The following is a 21,884-nucleotide window of genomic DNA, read 5'->3' on the forward strand; positions in this document are numbered from 1 at the left end:
TCCACGTTGTTCCCGCAATTCCAGTTCCTAAGATGAGACAAACGTTCTTGTAAATATAATCTTATTAGACTAACATTAAAAAAAGTGTTATTAAAAATTGCTTCACTGATAAAAGTTTTGTAAATTTGAAGTTAAATGTTATTTCATTTTAATAAGGCCTATATGTTTTTAGGATTGTCACTAGGGATGTGCCCGAAGCCGAATACCTTATTCGGAAAGGCACAGATAATGGCTTCAAAACGAATAACGGATTTATCCGAATAACAGAAAAAATATTCGGCACACACAATCACGTTTGTTGGAACAGCACTACATTAGTGAGGTCTGCGGTTGTTAAGATTTGTGCAATAATAATTGCTTTGATAGCGTTTGACACAGTTTCATACAGCTAATATCATGGTGATCATTGCGTTTGCCTAACAAATGTAGTCTCCTCCGCAATAAACTATCCGCACGCTCCGTTAAAAGTTAGTCCGTTGCCATGTTTACATAAAGACTGTGCATGTTAATTTTACTCATTTAATGCCCTGAAAACCCATTTGTCTCTATCACATAGGAGACAGTATTACACAAGAGGCTCAAAATCAGGAACCTTTCATTTTTATCTGTCCAATTTGTTTATTTAAGCAGCCGTTCTCAGACACTACTCTCTTCAGGCATCTGAGAGTCCATTTAAAAAGCCACGAAGTGGTTGAATGTCCATACAAGAATTGCCAATTTAAAAGTAATGTGTACTCATCATTCAATTCACACAAGAGCAAGAACCACCAATTTCACTCCACCTCAGATTATAAAGATGGTCTAGTAGTCAGTCAGGAATCAGATATACCACAGTGCTCTCATGCTACAGCATCTGACACTACAGAAAATGAACCTGGTCCAAGTAATGACAGCCTTGATGTAGCAGAGATGCAGTCTGATATTGACCAGTTGAGATGTCAATTAAAATGTAATTTGTCCTCATTATTTTTGAAGATGCAAAGCATCCTCCATGTCTCAGACACAGCTTCACAGGACATCATTCAACACTTGAATGAGATATTTTCCTCTTCAAGGCCAATAGTAAAAGAGACCTTAAGAGAGAGACTTCAGAAACATAACGTGGCTGTTTCTAGTTCTGTTCTGGATGAACTAACTGAGGCTGTTATGGACTGCAATGTTGTAGTTAAAGCCACGTCAAAAGGCTCAGATTTGTCTACTACAAAGCGCAGAAAGGTCTTTGTAGAAAAAAAATTACCCTCTGGTAAAGCCTGTTCAGTATGACTTGGAGATGTCAGAGAAAAAAATGGTTTATGTGCCTATTCTTAAAATGATTCAGGAGCTGTTCAAAAACACAGATATTCTTCACAAACTCCAGGAGTCTGTTAGTTTACCACTCCAACTATACATTGATGATTTAGAAATAGCAAACCCACTTGGAACATCAAAAAAATCCACAAACTATGTGCTGTGTATTGGGTCTTTGCCAGCCTTCCCAGTAAGTATCGCTCAGCCTTGCATACAATTCAGCTGGCACTTCTATGTAAAGTAGCTGACCTTAAAAAGAGTGGGTATAAAGCCGTGTTCTCTCCACTGTTGAAAGACATTAGCATTCTTGAGGAAGAAGGTGTTTTCATTGAGTCATTAGGGCAGAATGTTAAAGGAACTGTCTTTTGTGTGTCTGCAGACAATCTTGCAGCACACGGATTGGGAGGCTTCACAGAATCATTTAGATCTGAGTATGCCTGTAGGTTTTGTTTAGCCACTAGAGATCAGATGAAATCTATGAGTGTAATTCAGGGAGATTTCCCCATGAGAACAGAGACCAGTCATGACATTCATGTCCGTGATGTTTTGCAGAGTGATACCCAAAGCAGTCAGTTTGGTGTAAAACAAGACTGTGTGCTGCGTGAAGCATTGAAACATTTCCACCCTGTCACCGGATTTGCTCCAGACATCCTTCATGACCTTTTGGAAGGTATTGTACCAGTTGAGTTGTGTTTATGCCTTCAAAAGCTGGTAAACCAGAAGTACTTCAGTTTAGACTACCTAAACAATAAGATTGAGTTGTTTCCATATGAACACACTGACAAAACAGACAAACTATACCCAATACCAAAAACCTGTTTCACAAAAGGTAGTGTTGGTGGAAATGGTCATGAAAACGACTGTTTCCTCTGATGGTAGGTAGCAAAGTTCCAGAGGGAGATAAGACATGGGCTGTCTTAATGGATTTAAAAGACATTGTTGAGCTGTCATTATGAATCATGAATCCCTGAATCACGTTTCCGCCCTAAACATCACTTTGTGGAGCACTACCCGAATCTTATAAGGTGTTTCGGGCCGCTAGTGCATCTCTGGACAATGAGGTTTGAGGGGAAGCATATATTCTTTAAAAGAGTTGTACATGACACCCAAAACTTTAAGAATGTTACTTCTACTCTTGCAACTAGACACTAGAACATGATGGCGTATCATCTGAGCTCACCATCATATTTTAAGCCACATACACATACTTCAAGTGTCTCTTCAGTGCTAGTCTCAACACTGCCTGATTGTGCTAAGGTTTTCATTCAGGGACAGACAACTAGTGGCACAGTCTACACCACATCTAGGGTCACCATAGATGGCACTGACTATGCCCCAGGAATGTTTTTCTGCAGAAGCCTGGGGTGGATTGCCTCAGTTCTGGAAGATTGATGAAATCTTTCTTGTCAATAACAATGTTTCATTGTTCTGCAGTTCATTTGAGTCATGGTATGTTGAACATTTGCGCTGTTATGAGCTTTCACCAATGCCAGGAAGACTCTCTGTTTTTCAGATTTTGGATCTGAATGACACGATCACACTTGCTGCTTACTTCATTGATGGTCGGTTAATGCTCTCTCCCAGGAGATACATCTTGCAAAGGTATTGCTGAATTTCAGCATGGGTAGTTTAATGGAAAATGTTTCTGAGAAACTGTGTTACAAAACACATTTTCAGATGTTGTGCATGTGATTGTTCATTTAATATTTTTTTTTATTATTACTCTTCAGTCCATAGAAAAATGGCAGCTTCTTCCTGTTTGATGCTTCGTGTCATTGTTGATTCCAGGACTACTCGGAAAATCACACTCGCCTCCTATCCTGAATCCAGTGGTGGCTGCTGGTCTTTCAAAGAGGGGAAGCTCATTTTCGGCCTACATCATAAAAATTGTCCATTTATTTATACTTAAATTCTGCCCTAGGTTCCTTTTCAAGAAAATGCTCTGTGACCCTTTCATACCATATAGGAGTCTTTTCCAGTGACACTAGCCTACTGTATGAATGAATGAATGAACAAACAAACAATCTAAAAAAAAAGATATTAATCTCATAACATTATTCATGCAATTATAAATATAGTCTAAATGAATAAATGCCACATCTAAATGTCACTTCATGCAGCTTCTGTGCAGTGCTAAGATGAGTTTTTTTTAGATTATTTCATGGATAACAATAGCCAGTCATTAAGTATTCAGAGAATAATATTGTCTGTTTTCACTTACATCTATTTATTTATTAAATTTTGATTCATTTTGTAGAATTGAATTATAAATTAAGCTGGTATAGTATCGTAATACATTTTTATGGTATCGTGACAACCCTATTGTACACCACATTCTTCGTTTCAGTTTAGCCTAATTCCTAATTAACCTAATTAAACATTTCCTCTGTCGAGTTTAATGTTTTAAATACTAAATTCTGAATATAGAAATATGTTGGAAAATAATGTAGCATGCCTACTTTTAGACGTGAAACTTAAAAATGGCCAGCAGGCGGCAGAAGTTCGTGACTGAATCACTGAGTCATTCAAATGATTCTTTCAAAACGGCTGAATCCTTCAGGAGCGAATCAAATTACTGTTTTTATGAGTGGCTCAGTGAATCAGTGATTCGCCCAAACTAACGCGGATTTGGATTCGAACACAAACGAAACAAAAACAGCACTCTTGCTAGTGTTGTATTGCCTAAGTGTCAGGAGCATTTTTTGCTCGCATATCTTGAAATTTCCGAGTTAGCAGCATGTATATTAAAACATAACATTATAAATGAATAAAAAATATATATAATGATTGATAAGAAACGTCAGCGACTTTTTATAGGACAAAATCGCTGTCAATCAAAAGGAGATGCAGACCCTCCAATCATCACGCAGAAGCCCGGAGTCCAGGCACGCCCACTCCTCCATTCACCCCCAGAGACGCTGAGCGTCCGGGGGCGGGACATAATCGCAGCATTTATCCAATGACCGTCTAGTTTCGAGGCACTGAAAAAAACTGTTCAAAGCAGCCCCATTGAAGTCAATGGACGCTTGGCTTCAATGGAGAAATACACTGAAGCTACGGGAATGTATGAGAAGGAAATCGAGTCAGTCGACCTGCTATATGTAGCTGATTCTGAACGAACTCGTCTTCGAGATGAACGTGTTCTAACGCATTTTTAGTCAATAAAATGTTAACACAATAGTACATATTTGACCATTAATTTTTTGACATTATAGGGGAAGCCGAGTTGCCACCAAAAGCTACTGTTAAGCTTTTTTTTGATGGAGAAACTAGTTCTACATCAACAACAGACACTGAATTATTAACTGATGTTTCCACCCCTGAACATGTTTCAGGGTGGCCTCAAGGCAGTTTTCCAGTGCCAGCATTTTCTTATGAGGTAGAACACATACTTAGAGAAAGAAATTCTGCCTTTGAAAAAACAGGAAAAGTGCTGCAGCTAAACAGAGACCAGAAGCATGATGTCCTTGACAAAGTAGCAGCTGCAATCTATAATTTTAAAGCCTACCCAAGTGACAAAGAGCTGTCAAAAGCAGCAGAAGCTCTGATCACCAAACACCCATGTCTGAAAGAGCTGGGTTCAGATAACGGATGGTTTGGATGGAAAACTAGCATCAAATTTAAAATGGGAAACTACCGAAACAAGCTGAGGAGAGCAGGATGTATGGAGGTTGCAGTGAATGCTGGAAAACGAAGCAAAAGCAGTCCAGACAATGAACCATCACACTCGAACATAAAAAGGGCAAGACGTGCCGAAGTAAACTATTTACCAGACTTCCCCCAAGGTCATGATGCTTCAACTCTAGAGCAGCAGAGGGTTGAAATTACAGAAGAAGTTCAGAAAACTGAAACAAATCTTGTTACTGTTGATAAGAAGATGCAGATGACATTTGCATTACGCAGGAAAGAGATCATTACCAGTCCATCACCAGTGAAAGAGATCCTTGGACGCTGGCCAGCTCTACGTTTGGAATCACAGGTATAATTAAGTTTAATTGTGTGTTTAAAAAACGTCTTTAATATTTCAGTCGGTTTGTTGACGTGCTTTTCTTGTCTTCTGTTTCAGGTATGTGCTGAATTTCAGTGCATTACCAACCAGAATTTGACAAACACATTTTACGCAGAGCTAGACTGCCACAGTTTTCGCCTGATGACTTTATAATCGACAGAGAGCAGCAAAGACTGGAAAAACTGCTGATGCACTTGCTGAATTTCTTCGGGTTCATGACTTAAAGGTATCATCGCCAATTGTTGTTTAATGCTTCAGACAATGTTTTGACTTTATATATTGAATATTATCACTTTATCTAAATATATAAGTCTAACTACGACTTGGCTTTATCATGTACTAAGTGATGAGTAAACATTTTCAGCATTTTTAGTATTTAATTTAGAATACACTTTATTAAGACTTTTTAAAAACTTCACTTAATTAAAAACTTCTGATGTGTCTTTGTGTACTTTTAAAGGAAAAGTTCACAGAGAAATGAAAATTCTGTCATTAATTACTCGCTCGTTATGGAAGAATGCTTGTAACCAAACAGTTTTTGGTCCCCCATTGACTACCATAGAAGGAAAAACTACAATGGTGGTCAAAAGTGCCCCAGAACTATTTGCTGTCCTACATTCTTCCAAATATCTTGTTTTGTGTTCAACGTAACAACAAAATATAAAGCATTTTTTCCTACTATGGTAGTCAATGGGGTCCAAGAATTGTTTGGTTAGAAACATTCTTCCAAATATCTTTCTCTGTGTTCATCAGAACAAAGACATTTATACAGATTTGGAACAGTTCAAAGGTGAGTAAATGATGACAGAATTTTTATTTTTGGATGAAGTATCCCTTTAAGAGTCAGGGCTCTTACTGTGATCACTTGTTTTATGTATGCCTTGATCAACTTTTTGGCATTCATTCCGTGTCAAGTTAGCATTGTTTGGTTTTGTGCTGGCTAAAACGTGTGTGTTCCACTTTTAACATTGTTTTCAATGAACTGTAAGGATCAACATGATGTACACACAAGCCGAACAACAGTGCTCTGTGCGCTTCCTGTGTATCTGAGAGAAGACGCCTCAAAATTCTTTAAAACATGCACGGTAAATCGCTTATTCTGCATATTTCTTAGGATTATATTTCAGCATTTTATTCACACCAGTAAGATAGCATTTGGTAATTGTTTCAACACTTTTTGCATCCAGATTGAAGATGATTCAGAAGAGCCAGATGTTGATTCATCAGTTGCCCTTTTGACAGTCGTCCGAGAACTCCCAGACATTGCTCTTCAGCACAATCCAGAGAAGATTTCGATCATCCTTGAGAATGAAGCTGTCATAACAGGCCTGCAGAGACTCTCTGATGCGTTCCTTTTGATGTTTGGCTTAATCTATGCATTGGATCTTTCATATCCAAAAGAGATGGCCAACACATTTGAGTTTATTCAGAAGGTTCCTTTGGGTCTTGATGATGGCAAACTTAAGCCAAGGGTGCTGGCTCTAAAGAGTGACTTGCTGATTCATGCACAGTAATTTTATACTGTTTGCCTGTGTTGTGTTGTTTTCTTTGATATCAGGCATATGTGCAAGATTTCAACATGAGTTCTTATTACTAAAATGGTGATTTGCCTAAAATTTAAACAAAAACAAAAATAGCAATTTCTTCTGTCACAAAGTTCAATAAAATTTGTAGACAGCAGATCAAGAAATCTTAATCCTGTTTTGTATTCATTAAGGTAATATTTTAATTGATTTTCTTTGACCAGGTGTGCCTTTTTTTTTTTTTTTTTTTTTGTAGCACAGAACTGTTTTCACTGTTTTTGTTGGCATAATGGCTGTTTAGGTAATATTTCAATGTATTTTCTTTGACCTGGTGTGCCTTTTTGTTGCACAGAACTGTTTTAATGTCTCATGTTTTATAATACATTTTTGTACTTTGTTTAATGATTTTCAGATTTGTAATTTGTACTAAGTTGTAAAATTTAGATATTTGAGTACAGGAAACTTAAAAAAAAAAACCAAGGCAATCAGTTGCCACAAAATATTTAAGTAACATTACTACTACAATTTAAGTAACATAAATTATATAATTTAATTGAATAACATTTAAAGTTCCTTAAACTAAGTTAATATAAATGAAAAATGTTGATATATATATATATATATATATATATATATATGAGGGATATTTTAATTAAGTGAAGTAATTAAAGTTGTCAGTACTCAAAACTTTGAGTTGAACTAAATTAAAAATGAACAAAACCCTAAATATATATTTTGATTTAAATTAATGTTTATTTATAATTAACATTTACTCAAAATAACTAGCTATATGCTTACTGATGAGATTTAAGTTTGCAAACTTAAAAAAATAGCGGCAATCAGTTGCCTTAATTTTTTTGAGTTAGTAGAACTTATCCGGGTTTACAGTGTATAATATAATATAATATACATTTAGTCATTTAGCAGACGCTTTTATCCAAAACGATTTACAAATGAGAACAATAGAAGCAATCAAAACCAACAAAAGAGCAATGATATGCAGTCTTAACGCAGTACACGTAGCAAGGTTTTATTTTATTTTATTTTTTTAAGAAAACGAGTAGATAGAATATAGAAAGTAACCTAGTGTTTTTTATTTTATAAGAAACAAGTAGATAGAATAGAAAAAAATGAAAGCTAGTGTTAGTTTTTCAAGAAAAGCTAGCAGAATAAATATGCAATTGATAGAGGGTCAAGTGTGTGTGTGTGTGTGTTTTGTTTGTTTGTTTTAATCTGTTTTTTGTATAAAAAGAAGACAGATAGATAAAACAGAATTAGAATAGAGTGCTAGATTATATAATATAAGTATATAAGTGATAAGTATAATATTAATCTACTATATATATTAATATTGTATAATATATTATATACATATAGTACATTAATATTATATTTGTAGATTAATATTAATTATTCTATATAGTATATAATATCTGTAGAGATGTTATTTCCGGGTCCAATACATGGCTGGTTTTCGTCATTGACTGATTAATTTTTCTTTTTTTTTTTTGGAGTTTATCTCTATTTTTCCCAGTCTTTGAAGCGTATTTCCGACATTATTTCTTTTAGTCGTTCGTCCTGGTGACCTCAATTATTCTTACGATGCATGTAGAGATTTACGATTACTCCAGAGCACTCGTAGATTCTCAAGTACTACTTAAGTTACGATGGTTTTGGGATACGGTCCACAAATCTAAGATAATTCGTGCGATCGTTTCTACGATCAACTTAAGCTTTCGATGCTTTTGGGAAACGCAGCCCTGTTCAGTTAAAGTGAACAAAGGGAAACAGCAGCAAGTGAACTTGTGCTTTTGGTGTTCAAAGTGTAGGACCCACAATTATGTGGTTTGATTATGTATAATAAGTATATTAAAAAACTTTAAATATTTGTGATTGTCAAGCAATAGTGGAACACGTTCATATGGTAATGTATTGAACTACAGCAGGTTTTTTTTTTTTTTTTTTACTGCAAAGAATGCAAGAACTGACTTCACACATCTGCTAAAAATGACATTGAGACCAACTGTTTAAAAATGAGTGAAAAACAGAATTTAATTCTTAGAAAAGATTGAATATCATTTTTTTTTTTTTTTTTAATGCAATGAAATTCAGTCATTTTTAAGTGTTATTTTTTGGCCACTATACAGACAATTCATAAGAGGGGCAGACAGAATAGCAAGTGATGAAACTTGTGTGTTTCGCCACTGTTCTTAAACTCTCTGAACCTCTGATGGAAAGAGACAATATCTTACAACACCAAACTCATATTAACACAAATGCATCTGATTTAACTGATCTACCTGATAGGAAGAACAAGTTTTACAACGGGCCTCCATCTTTCACGTGCAGCACAGATAAATACATGTTCTCTGTAACTCTGTATCTGAGCCATTCGTAACATATCATCACACTGAATCTGAACAATAAATAATACAATAAGCACTGAGGCCCTCCTACACACGGCACAACCATTCTTTTATGTTCAGCTGAATACTGAAATAAAAACAGAAAAACAAAACTGAAGATAGTGTAGAATATAATGAAATACTCACAGAGCATGAGAGGCAGTGCACTGGACCCCATACTGACACATTAATAGACTGTTTTAACAGAGATGCATGCGCTAAATCAGACACTTCCTGTGTTTCACACTTCAAGAAGAGATGAGGGAGGAGACAAAACTCTACACAGAAACACATGAAGAAATAGAAAAAAAGAGAGATCTCAGCCACTCTTTCAGTGCATGCAAGCTGTTAAAGCTGTTTCCCTTCAATTCGGTCACTCTACATTGCTATGGGAAATACCTTTTCCTCGAATACTACTGAAGCCTTATTGAATCATGCCAGTAAAACTGGCCAATGACGTTCAAGCACGCAAAATATGAGCGGGATCCCACTCTATATAAGGCAGTGCTTGTACGTCATCCATTCAGAATTTTTTCCTTCAGCAAGAAGCCTATCAAGAAATCTTCTACTCACCGTGATCTACACGCTGCAGCGGACACGCCTTCTCTTCCCCTGCTGTGAGCTTCGGACGGATAAAGATGATCTCTCGCGATTGCCTCTCCTGCGTAGAGCCAATCGAACTCTCTGATGGCCACAAATCATGCGTCTTCTGCCTGGATCGCGCCCACGCAGAGGCGGCACTTGGGGGGTCGGACTGCCCCCACTGCGGAGATATGAGTCTCCGGACTCTCAGGCTCCGTGTGGCCATCGTCCAAGGCGATTAACTCGCCCAACTAGCTCTGCTGCGCTCTTCCTCTGCAGCCTCTTTTGAGCCAAGGAGTAAAGTGCCGCGAGTTACTGATGTGGATCTGTCCGGGTCGGGTGACGAGACCGCGCCGGCTCAGTGCCCACGCGCTCCTCACCCCCCTGCTGCAGGTCCCCTTCCAGTGTGCTTCATGACCGCTAATCTCCGCCCCTCCCCCAGCGCGCAAGATGTGGTGTCTTTCGGAGCCACGGAGGAGGATGAGGATGATGCCATCTTGGTGGCAGCGTCTGCGAGAGAGGAGTGATCCAACAGCCCACTGGATTACACTGCGCCCATCAGTGACGCTGGGGATCTCCATCACAGTGATGTTGAGCTCCTCCGCGTCCTGACCAAGGCAGTTGATGAGCTCGGTCTGGAGTGGGCGCCTCCTACCGAGCCGGCCAGAAGCCGTCTGGACGAGTGGTTCCTCCAGTCGGATCGCGGACACCCCACGGAGGCCCGGCCCCTTTTTCCCGGAGGTGCACGACGAGATAGCGAAGTCGTGGAACGCGCCGCTCATCAGTCGAGTGCACAATCTGGAATCCTCCCTTCTGTCGTCTGTGGACGGTGCTGACCGAGCAGGGTATGTTAAACTCCCCCCTGTGGAGGAAGCCGTCGCTGCCCACCTCTGTCCTGCAGCCGTGGCAAACTGGAGGGTGTGAAACAACGCGTCTCTCCCATCTAAACCTTGCCGAGCCACCGCAAACTTCGCTGGCAAGGCTTTTTCAGTGGCGGGCCAGGCAGCTTCAACACTGCATGTGATGGCGATACTTCAGGTGTATCAGGCCAAGCTCCTTCAGTCCCTGGATGAAGGTGGCCCGGACCCTGAAGTCTTCAAAGAGCTCCGACGCGCCACAGATCTGGCCCTCAGAGCGACGAAGGTGACAGCTCGAGCGATCGGCCGCAATATGGGTAATCTTGTGGTGCTGGCTCGTCACCTGTGGCTGACTCTGACCGAGTTGAAAGACTCAGAGAAGACGGCTCTTCTGGACGCTCCCGTGAATCCCTCCGGTCTCTTTGGAGCGGCGGTAGAGACGTTCACGGAGCGCTTCGTTGAAGCGCAGAAGCAGTCGAAGGCCATTAGCCACTTCTTACCAAAGCGTGCCAGCGCAAACCCTCCTGCGCGTTCCCACTCCTCCTCAGCGCAGCGCGCAGGAAGACCGTTCGCCCCTCCCACTGCTGTTCGGCGCGAGCATGAGCCGGCGGTGAGACCAAGACAGCCGTGGCCGAAGCGGCGCCAGGGCTCGAAGGGCCAGAAACCCCGCCCTGACAGAGACGGCAGGCCACCGGCTCCGGGATCAAAGCCGCGTTGAGCAGTTCGCCTCGCCCGCTGTCACAGTTCACAGAAGCGTGGCAGGGACTGCCAGGGGTATCAGAGTGGGTTATGAAATCAATAAAGAATGGCTATACGCTTCAGTTCTTTTGCAGACCGCCCCGTTTCAACGGTGTGTTAATGTCCACTGTGCGGGAGCAGAATGTCTCAGTTCTGCAAGAGGAAATACACAAACTTCTCGCAAAGCGCGCGGTAGAGGCAGTGCCTCTCACAGACCGCGAGAGCGGCTTCTACAGTCGTTATTTTCTGGTGCCAAAGAAAGACGGCGGACTCCGCCCAATCTTGGACCTGAGGCCGCTGAATCGCTCATGTTCAGAGCTTAGGACTGACTGTAAATATGCAAAAGAGCATGCTGATACCGAGCCAGAACATCTCCTTTTTAGGAGTGGAGCTGGACTCAATCAATATGCGAGCGCGTCTGTCGGAGGAGCGCTCACAAAAACTGATCAGTTCTCTCGCAGTCTTCAAATTAGGGCGTTCTCCCCCGCTGAAATGCTTTCAGAGGACCCGCGGCCAGATGGCTGCTGCCTCGACAGTGTCCAATCTAGGGCTCCTACATATGCGTCCGCTTCAGCTCTGGTTAAAGAGCCGGGTGCCACAGAACGCATGGCGCACGGGCACCTTGCGCATCAAAGTGACGCGCAACTGTTTGCATATACTGAACCCTTGGCGCGATATGACTCTGTATCGCCGGGGTGTTCGTATTGGTCAAGTGAGCAGGAGAAAGAATGTTATGACAGATGCATCGAGTACGGGCTGGGGAGCCGTATGCGATGGCAGACCAGCCTTCGGGACGTGGTCAGAAACGGAGAAGTCATGGCACATAAACTGTCTGGAGCTCCGTGCTGTACACCTAGCGCTCGAGTGCTTTCTTCCAGACATTCTTCAACGTCACGTTCTCATCAGGACGGACAGCACGACAGTGGTGGTGTTTATAAAAGTCGAGAGGTGGGATAATCCACGGGGAGTGGAGATTACACCCTCTGACAGTCAATATGATTTGGAGTGTATTCGGCAGGGCGGAGGTGGATCTCTTCGCATCAGCGGAGAACACTCACTGCCCGCTGTTTTATTCACTGACACACTCTCCTCTGGGAGTGGATGCACTAGCTCACAGCTGGCCGAAAGTACGCAAGTATGCCTTTCCTCCAGTGAAGCTTCTGCCTCGCGTGCTTTGCAAAATCAGAGAGGAAAAGGAATCGGTTCTGTTAGTGGCACCGAAATGGCCCAATCAGCCGTGGTTCCCAGAACTGGTGGAGATGCTGGTAGCCCCCCCATGGATTATCCCACTGAAGAGAGACCTCCTCTCTCAAGCACAAGGAACGATTTGGCACCCAAATCCAGAGTCATGGAGCCTTCATGTCTGGCCGCTCGACGGAGCTTGCCAGTAACAGACGCACTTCCTCAGCGGGTGTTGAACACTATCTCTGAGGCTAGGGCTCCTTCCACGAGACGTCTTTACGCACATAAATGGAGAGTTTTTTCAAGTTGGTGCGTATCGCGGGGCGAAGACCCAATCAGCTGTCCAATACCAATAATCCTTGCCTTCCTTCAAGAGCGATTTGATAGTGGTCGTATGCCATCCACATTGAAAGTGTATGTGGCCGCTATAACAGCCTTTCACGCGCACGTCGAAAATCGCTCGATCGGCAGAAATGATCTGATCATACGATTTTTAAAAAGAGCAAGAAGGCTGAACCCTCCTCGCCCTTCTACTCTACCCACTTGGGACTTGGCGCTTGTGCTTGATGCTCTCACGGGACCCCCTTCGAGCCCATACAATCAGCGAGCTTGCGAGCGCTCTCTCTTAAGACAGCGCTCCTGCTCGCGCTGGCCTCTGTTAAGCGAGTTGGAGACCTGCAGGCGCTTTCAACTGACGACTCGTGTATTGAATTCGGACCAGGTGATTGCAGACTCACCTTGAAGCCTAGAAAAGGTTATGTGCCTAAAGTGCTTTCGACTCCATTTAAAACGCAGGTCATAACACTATCTGCTTTCCGCCCCGAAACACCGGCCGGGACGGAGCCGCTTAATACACTCCTGCTGTGCCCTGTACGTGCGGTGCGTACTTATATCGAGCGCTCTAGACAGTTCAGACTCTCGGAGCAGCTATTTGTATGTTTTGGTGGACGTACAAAAGGATTGCCTGTGTCCAAGCAAAGGCTGTCACACTGGATCGTCGACGCAATTGCTTTGGCTTACAGCTCTAAGGGCGTGGAATGTCCTATAGGGGTTCGGGCCCACTCAACCCGCGGATTCGCGTCCTCCTGGGCCTGGGCAAATGGCATGTCTATTCAGGACATTTGTATGGCGGCAGGCTGGTCGTCACCCAGCACTTTCGCGAGATTTTATAACCTAGACGTGTCGTCGCTTGCCTCGCATGTGCTGTCAGTGCACGCGCCTACTCAACCTCAGCTATGATCTGAGATGTGTATCAGAGTGGTTTCGACTAGGTCGTATACACCCTGTATTAATGCACCACCAATTCAATGCTGTCCCCGTCAGTTATCACAGTGTTATGGTATAGTTCACCACGTCTTTTAGGACTTGGTCACCATCATACCGATACGGCAGTGCATCATAACATGATTTCATTAAAATTAAACAATTAATCTATATGTGAAAGCGCCGAAGCCGCCGCCTTTTCACTTTCTCTGTTTCCCATAGCAATGTAGAGTGACCGAATTGAAGGGGAACGCTCTCGGTTACTAACGTAACCTCAGTTCCCCGAAATGAGGGAACGAGACATTGCTGTTATTGCCGTGTCACCGAGCTCAGGATCTTAGAATGCCAAGTTGCTTCAGTCAAAGATTCTGAATGGATGACGTACAAGCACTGCTTGAACGTCATTGGCCAGTTTTACTGGCGTGATTCAATAAGGCTTCAGTAGTATTCGAGGAAAAGGTATTTCCCATAGCAATGTCTCGTTCCCTCGTTTTCTGCGTAAGACTTCCATAGAGAATGTTTTCCAGTTGTTCACACACTGCATTGTTTTGCAGACCAGTGAATACCAAGTAGCCTAATATCATGCGTCGTGAAGTGACTCGCTAATGTAGAGAGGACAAGAAAAGTTTGCGGATTATGCACACGTCTGACGAGAAAACACGGAGGAGATGGAAGGATTACAGCCCCGAAACCAACTCAGACAATGACGCTGAAAACTGGAGACGATTTAGACGATAAAAAAATTATCGGCTAAAATACCACAACTTAAATCTAATATGTGACCCTGGACCACAAAACCAGTCTTAAGTCGCTGGGGTATATTTGTAGCAATAGCCAAAAATACATTGTATGGGTCAAAATTATCGATTTTTTTCTTTTTATGCCAAAAATCATTAGGATATTAAGTAAAGATCAAGTTCCATGAAGATTTTTTGTAAATTTCTTAACGTGAATGTATCAAAACTTAATTTTTGATTAGTAACATGCATTGCTAAGAACTTCATGTGGACAACTTAAAAGGCGATTTGTTACGTGTTTATTCATCTTTGTTAACCAGCTCAGGCAAATGTTAACAATGTTAACTTTTTAAATGTTAATTTTTAATTTTAATAATATCCTATTAGTACATTTTATTAGGTGTTTGCTCTGGACTGAAACATTGTTTTTTTAAAAATTAAATAAAGGGAATAACAGTGTGCAGATCTTTTTTCCACTATTAGTAAATTTTGAAATGAACATTAATATAACAAATTACTAATGTTAATGCATGCTTTAGATATACTGTGTAATGAACCTTGGTGCTGTAGTTTTTTGTTGGCAATTTGACATGCGGTTTTCATATACACACCTCGGTCGTTCCAACAGTGACTCAGAGGCGCGCGCTGATGTTTGGCTCACTGTATTTTATTTTCAAGTTCAAGTTGAGCTTTATTGTCATTCTGCTACATGTGTGGACATATAGTGGAACGAAATGTCGTGTCTCGCAGGACCACGGTGCTACATACTAGTTAGACATGAGATACACATACAGCAATGCAAATATTGGAAAAAAATAAAATAAAATAGGGCTATACAACAGTTTAACCATCTGACTATACATATACTATAAATACTATAACTACTATACCTAGTTGACTACACATACACAAACTGAGACTGTACAAGAACTTTACGTAAATACTGTACATTAAATAGTGCTAAAGAGATATTTGTACATGAAATTGTGCAGGAAATATATATTTGTACATTAAATTGTTCAGAAGAGAGATTTTGTGGGAAGCAGCGCATAGTGCAAAAGAGTTAGTAGTGCAATGCTCCAGTAAACATTATTTTGTAGTGCAATATTCAAGTAAACATATATTATCTTATTGAGTCTTTGTTGCAGGGAGTGTTTATAGAAAGTGTCTAGTGTGCATATAGTGGGACGAGTGGGTTACTACAGGTGGTTTGTATAGCCCACTCACCTGTGTGTAGCACACCCAGAATTGCACTTAGGAGAAATTTGTCAATAGTTATTTATGAATTGGGGGGCTGAGGTGTTCATGGTTTCAGAGCGGGGACAGGGAGATTGGAGTTAAGAGCTCTCACAGCCTGGGGAAAGAAGCTGTTGAGCAATCTGACAGAACGAGCTTTGATACTCCGCTACCTTTTTCCTGATGGCAGGAGCTGGAAGAGGTTGTGGGAGGGGTGGGTGGGGTCCTTCACGATGCTGGAGGCCTTGCTGGAGCATCGTGCAAGGAAAATGTCCAGGATGGAGGGAAGAGGGGCACCGATGATCTTTGCGGCAGTGTTCACTGTCCGTTGTAGGGTCTTGCGGTCAGCAGCACTGCAGTTCCCATACCAGACAGTGATGCAGCTGGTCAGCACACTCTCAATGGTGCCCCTGTAAAAGGTGGTGAGGATGGGTGGAGGGAGACTTGCCCTTTTCAGCCGACGGAGAAAGTAGAGGTGCTGTTGTCCCTTCTTGTTGAGTGACGTGACGTTGGTGGTCCAGGTGAGATCCTTTGTGATGTGCACCCCCAGGAATTTAGTGCTACCGACTCTCTCCACGGTTGAGCCGTCGATGGTCAGTGGGGGGTGGTCAACAGAGTTTCTCCTGAAGTCCATCACAACCTCTTTTGTCTTACCCACATTGAGGGACAGGTTGTTAGCACCACACCATTCAGCCAGCTGTGCCACTTCCTCTCTGTAGTGCGTTTCATCGTTGTTGCTGATGAGGCCTACCACTGTTGTGTCATCAGCAAACTTGATGATGTGGTTGGAGCTGGACTTGGCTGTGCAGTCGTGGGTCAGCAGCGTGAAGAGCAGCGGGCTCAGCACACAGCCTTGTGGGGCACCTGTGCTCAGTGTGGTAGTGCTCGAGGTGTTGCGGCCGACACGGACTGACTGGGGTCTTGCAGTTAAAAAGTCCAGGATCCAATTACAGAGGGAGGTGTTAAGGCCCAGCAGGTTTAGTTTGTGGATGAGCTGTTGTGGGATTATTGTGTTGAATGCTGAGCTGAAGTCGATGAACAGCATTCTTACAGAATTTCTGTTCCAGGTGAGTAAGAGCTAGGTGGAGAGTGGTGTGAAGGAGTGGATGCCGAGCTGCCATATCCTTCATATTGATATTAATTATATTATTATATATTATTCCTTGTTTGACTATTAATCAAGTTATGGCAAGAGTGAAATGTGTAACCTTATGTGCGCTTATGAGATATTAAAGAATCCTGCTTTATGCTGTACTTCTACTCTCTAAGATGATGACTTCATAGTGTGTGTGTGTAACGAAGGCAAGTCAGCCTTGAAGTTCTGATAAGTGCTCTGTGTGTATGTATGTGTGCTGGTAGCTCTCTCTCTGTGTGTTAGAAGACTGTCTCTGTCAGCTGCCACCATCCTGACCAAAAATGGGTGTCCGGAAGACACCTATCTTGTATGATCCCTGATCGCTGACGTCTGCCCAATCTGATGGAGATATGTTTGAAGCATTTACGTCCATATGTGGAGATTGTCTAAGTTTATCTAGGTTTTAGAACCTATCAGAATTTTGATGACTTATGCATTGACGCAATTAGCAACCTCTGTTAAGGTATAATTGCTGGTGTTTTTGAATTGTACGCAGAGCGGCCTACGAACTCGATTGTGAGTCTTGAAGCTGACTTCTGCTGATGAAACTGCAAACTGTCTTCAGTAAATTTTCTTCATTTTTTGATCGAATCTCTTGACTTCTGGTCTTCATTCAACACACCTGGTCCGAGGGTCTTTACTGTAAATTCCCCTACAGGTGGATATTGCATCGTCACTGGAATGGGTCCAGCGTGCTTGGGAGACTGGACTTGATGTGATGCATGACTAACCTCTCAAAGCACTTCATCATGATTGGGGTCAGTGCTATGGGACGATAGTCATTCAGACAGGACACATGTGACTTCTTTGGTACTGGGATTATGGAGGTGGATTTGAGACACGTGGGGACGACTGCCTGGCTCATCGAGGTGTTGAAGATGTCTGTTAAGACATTCGTCAGCTGTGCAGCACAGTCTCTTGGTACACGTCCAGGTATGTTGTCAGGGCCCGCAGCCTTTCGTGGGTTAATCCTGGATAGGGTCTTCCTTACATCGGCTGGGGAGAGACAGAGTACCTGGTCGTTTGGAGATGTGGGTAGTTTCTGTGGAGGTGTGTCGTTCTGTATCTCAAATCGTGAGTAGAAGTGGTTGAGTGCCTCTGGTAGGGATGTGTCATCGTCACTGGCCTGTGGCGGGGCCTTGTAGTCAGTGATGGTCTGAATGGCTTGCCACAGGGTCCGAGTGTCTTTACTGTTGCTGAAGTTGTTGTTGATTTTTTTAGCATACTGATGTTTTGCCTTCTTGATGCCATGAGACAGACTGGCTCTTGCTGTTTTGAGGGCTGCTTTATCTCCTGATCTGAAAGCTTCATCTCTGATCTTTAGCAGCCCACGAACCTCTACTGTCATCCATGGCTTCTGGTTGGCACGTGTGGTGATGGTCTTGGTGACTGTCACATCATCTATGCATTTTTTGATGTAAGCAGTCACAGTTTCAGTGTACTCCTGCAGGTCTGTGTGGTTGTTGTAGGTGGCCGCCTCTTTAAACATGTTCCAGTCTGTGTCCTGGAAGCAGTCCTGCAGTGCTGAGGTGGCATTTTCTGGCCATACTGTGATCTGCTTTTGAACCGGTTTGGTGAGTTTCAAAAGTGGTCTGTATGCTGGGATTAGCATAACAGAGATGTGGTCCGAGTACCCGAGGTGGGGGCGGGGTTCAGCTTTGTATGCATTTTTCTCTATTGTATAAACAAAGTCCAGTGTGTTATTTCCCCTTGTTGCAAAGTTCACATGTTGGTAGAACTTTGGCAAAACTGTCTTTAGGTTTGCGTGGTTGAAGTCACTGACTATGATGAAAAAGCCGTCGGGGTTATTTGTTTGTTGTTCGCTGATGGCGCTGTACAGTTCACGAAGCGCGTCCTTAGCGTTTGCACACGGGGGAATGTAAACCAATAACAATGGCCGTGAACTCCCGTGGCAGATAGAACGGTCGACACTTCACAAACATAAACTCCACCAGCGACGAACAGTGTTTTGATACTACCGCAGCATTGTTACACCATTCTTTGTTGATATACACACACAAGCCACCCCCGCGAGTCTTACCAGACAGTGATGAATCTCTGTCTGCTCGGTAGCAGTTTAGCCCGTGCAGCTGAATGGCGGAGTCCGGGATGTTGTTCTTTAGCCATGTTTCAGTGAAAACAAACACACAACAATCCCTTGCCTCATGTTGTGTAGATCGACTGAGCTGAATTATTTGACCAGCACCTGTAATGACAGTGAATGAGGACCAGTGGCTCTTAAAAATTATAAAAATCACCAGTAAATTATTGATATGGCTGTTAGACCAAAAGTATTAGTTGAACACATTTATTTCTTCATAGCAGCATGAAAATAGGCATTTTTCTGAGAAAACATAACAGTTACTGTATTCAGTTAACACTGAATCTGCAAGCGCCTGCAGAATGTAAAGTTTGAGATTTTATATGTAAAGATTAAAATAAAACTTCATTGTATTCATATTTCATATCTGGTATTTATCTGTTTTTATTTACAGATTTACCCAGATCTACACTGACTGTGACACCAAAGAGTGTATTCACTGGAGAGACAGTCAATCTGACGTGTGTTATAGAGTCTAATCACAGTGACTGGAGATATGAGTGGTATAAAGACAGTGTAATGTTACAGACGTCTGATCGTTACACTGTAAACAGAGACACTCTCACTATCAGAGGAGTTACTGAGTCTGATCAGGGTCAGTACTGGTGTAGAGGACAGAGAGATGAAAGACCAAAATCATCGCAGGACAGTAACCAAATAAACCTGTCTGTTAATGGTGAGTAAATACTGTGATAAATGTGACTGAAAGCTATGAATAAGTGCTTGTTTCTCTGTTTTTCTGTCACGTTCAGGTCAGATTTCTGTCTTCAACATCCTCAGTTTTCTTCTGGCAGCTTGTCCGTATCTGCTGTCGACAGTCGTGCTGCTGTTCAAATGCTGCAGAGCGAGAGGTACAACTTCTGTCTGATCCGTCTCTCCTCTGAGTGTCTCTTCTCAAACCATTCACATTCACTGACAGACAGACCTTTACTCTCTGTCTTTTTATGTTATAAATCAATATTTACAACAGATGGAGGTCAGTCATAAGCAGCAACTGCAGTGGAAGCAAAACAGAAAATGTAAAATCGAATTGTGAAAGTAAATGTTATGCGTGTGTGTGTCACAGTTACATCTACTGAAGACCACAGGCAGTTTGCCGTAACAGAGGAACAAACTTCATCCTGATTTCATCCATTCTTCAAACCGCTCGTAGAGTCACAGGATGCTGGAGTCTGAGGCTGAAGGCTGGGAAACTCACAAGATAACAGACACACGATCACACTCTCACACATACGGACAAATTAGTGTCTCTAATTCACCTGTGCTGTATTAGACTGTGAGAGAAACCAAACCAACACACGGAGAACAGCAAACTCCACACAGAAAGGCCTCCGGACTCATCATCTACTCCAAAAAGAGTTGTTTAATGTGTCAGTCAAATTCACTAAAAGCTATTAAAAGTTGCTCTTTAAAGATATTCAGGAAACAAACAAAACTGTAAAATAAAAATAAATACATTTTACAGCAGTTTATAAGTTCTTCTACGGGCCTACTAATGAGAAATGTTCAAACTGATGGCATTTCAGCCCAGAGATGTTTTTATTCAGTTTTAACCCGGGGGCTGTTTCATAAAACTATAGTTTACCAAATAAGCCAGGCTTATTTCAGTTATTCTGACTTATTGTTAGTTCCATTTAACTCTATTGGTAACGACGGAACTTGCGACTATAGTTGTTTTTGGGAAACGCAGCCCTGGTCAGGAGCAGATTAACTGTCCGGCGTAGCTGAGCTCCTCTAACACGGACCAATAGGAACGCATCGATATTACCACTGACTCTCTCACATACTATTAGTTGACTTTATTATTAGTCCAAAAATAAAGATATACATTAAATACACCTTAAATAATCAAATCAAATAAAAAATAAAAAAGCTACAACCAAGTGTAATTAATGTATTGTGCCCAAAAGGCTAATGACATTTTAACATAGTTGCTACTTGCACATTCAGTTGATCAGCAGTTTCTAGCCATGCAGCCTTTCTCTCAGGTTTTATGACAGCTGTACCTTTTATGGTTATTACCAGTGTTGGGGGTAACGCATTACAAGTAACGCGAGTTACGTAATAATATTACTTTTTTCAAGTAACTAGTAAAGTAACGCATTACTTTTTATTTTACAAGAAAATATCTGAGTTACTTTTTCCAAAAAGTAACGCAAGTTACTTTTTTCCCATTTATTGACTGACAATGCGCTGTGTGAACATGATGTTACTGTAGTTCTAGACTAAATGTGATTGTGCATTAATTCATCCCACTCGCAAAAAAACTGATTTAGTATTCATCAAGTAAGGAATAATTGACGACTCCGCTTCCTGTCGTGACCACATCACCACCTCGGGTGTGCATTATTTTTCTAATAATTCAACGGACCGAAGTCAATTATTCCGCTTATACTACGGTTGCCACACCTCAAGACATCGATCAGATGATATATTTCAAGGCATTCGTCCAGTGTTTCTACTTAAATCGCTATTGTGAGTAGGATTATTTCTTCCGCGTTTCATCCAACACCTCCGTTGCTAATTCCAAAACGTCATTTTAAACCTAGTAATGGAGGCTTGAGCCGTTAATAACAGACTAATGCAGTTAATACAGTTAATAACCAAGTTATGAGAGAGATTTTTTTATTTTTAATAATAAACTTTATTCAATCATAATTATACCAAACAAATTTCAGGTCCACACAATATCAAAAATGAATTCCTCCTACACCACAGTACAGAAAATAGAATTATAACACCACTGTAATCTAAAAGCTTCCATATCTTTCATTGCTTTATAATACTTAAATTCCACAACAATCCTTGATTTGACAAAGGCCTTAAACA

General features: G+C 41.7%; 1 protein-coding gene and 1 long non-coding RNA gene across 3 annotated transcripts in view; both read left to right on the top strand.

Annotated features, from left to right (window-relative positions):
• LOC131544800 (sialoadhesin-like) overlaps positions 1-21,884 on the top strand; it is a 222,623-nt gene that overhangs the window by 158,670 nt on the left and 42,069 nt on the right. The gene's annotated exons all lie outside the window — the stretch shown is intronic.
• On the top strand, positions 1,629-7,038 carry LOC131544862 (uncharacterized). The gene is made up of 6 exons (XR_009272250.1): positions 1,629-1,957; positions 2,801-2,889; positions 3,018-5,266; positions 5,354-5,522; positions 6,286-6,381; positions 6,484-7,038. It is a non-coding gene; the product is annotated as an uncharacterized LOC131544862 (long non-coding RNA).

Source organism: Onychostoma macrolepis, chromosome 07, assembly GCF_012432095.1.
Source record: "Onychostoma macrolepis isolate SWU-2019 chromosome 07, ASM1243209v1, whole genome shotgun sequence".
NCBI lineage: Eukaryota > Metazoa > Chordata > Actinopteri > Cypriniformes > Cyprinidae > Onychostoma > Onychostoma macrolepis.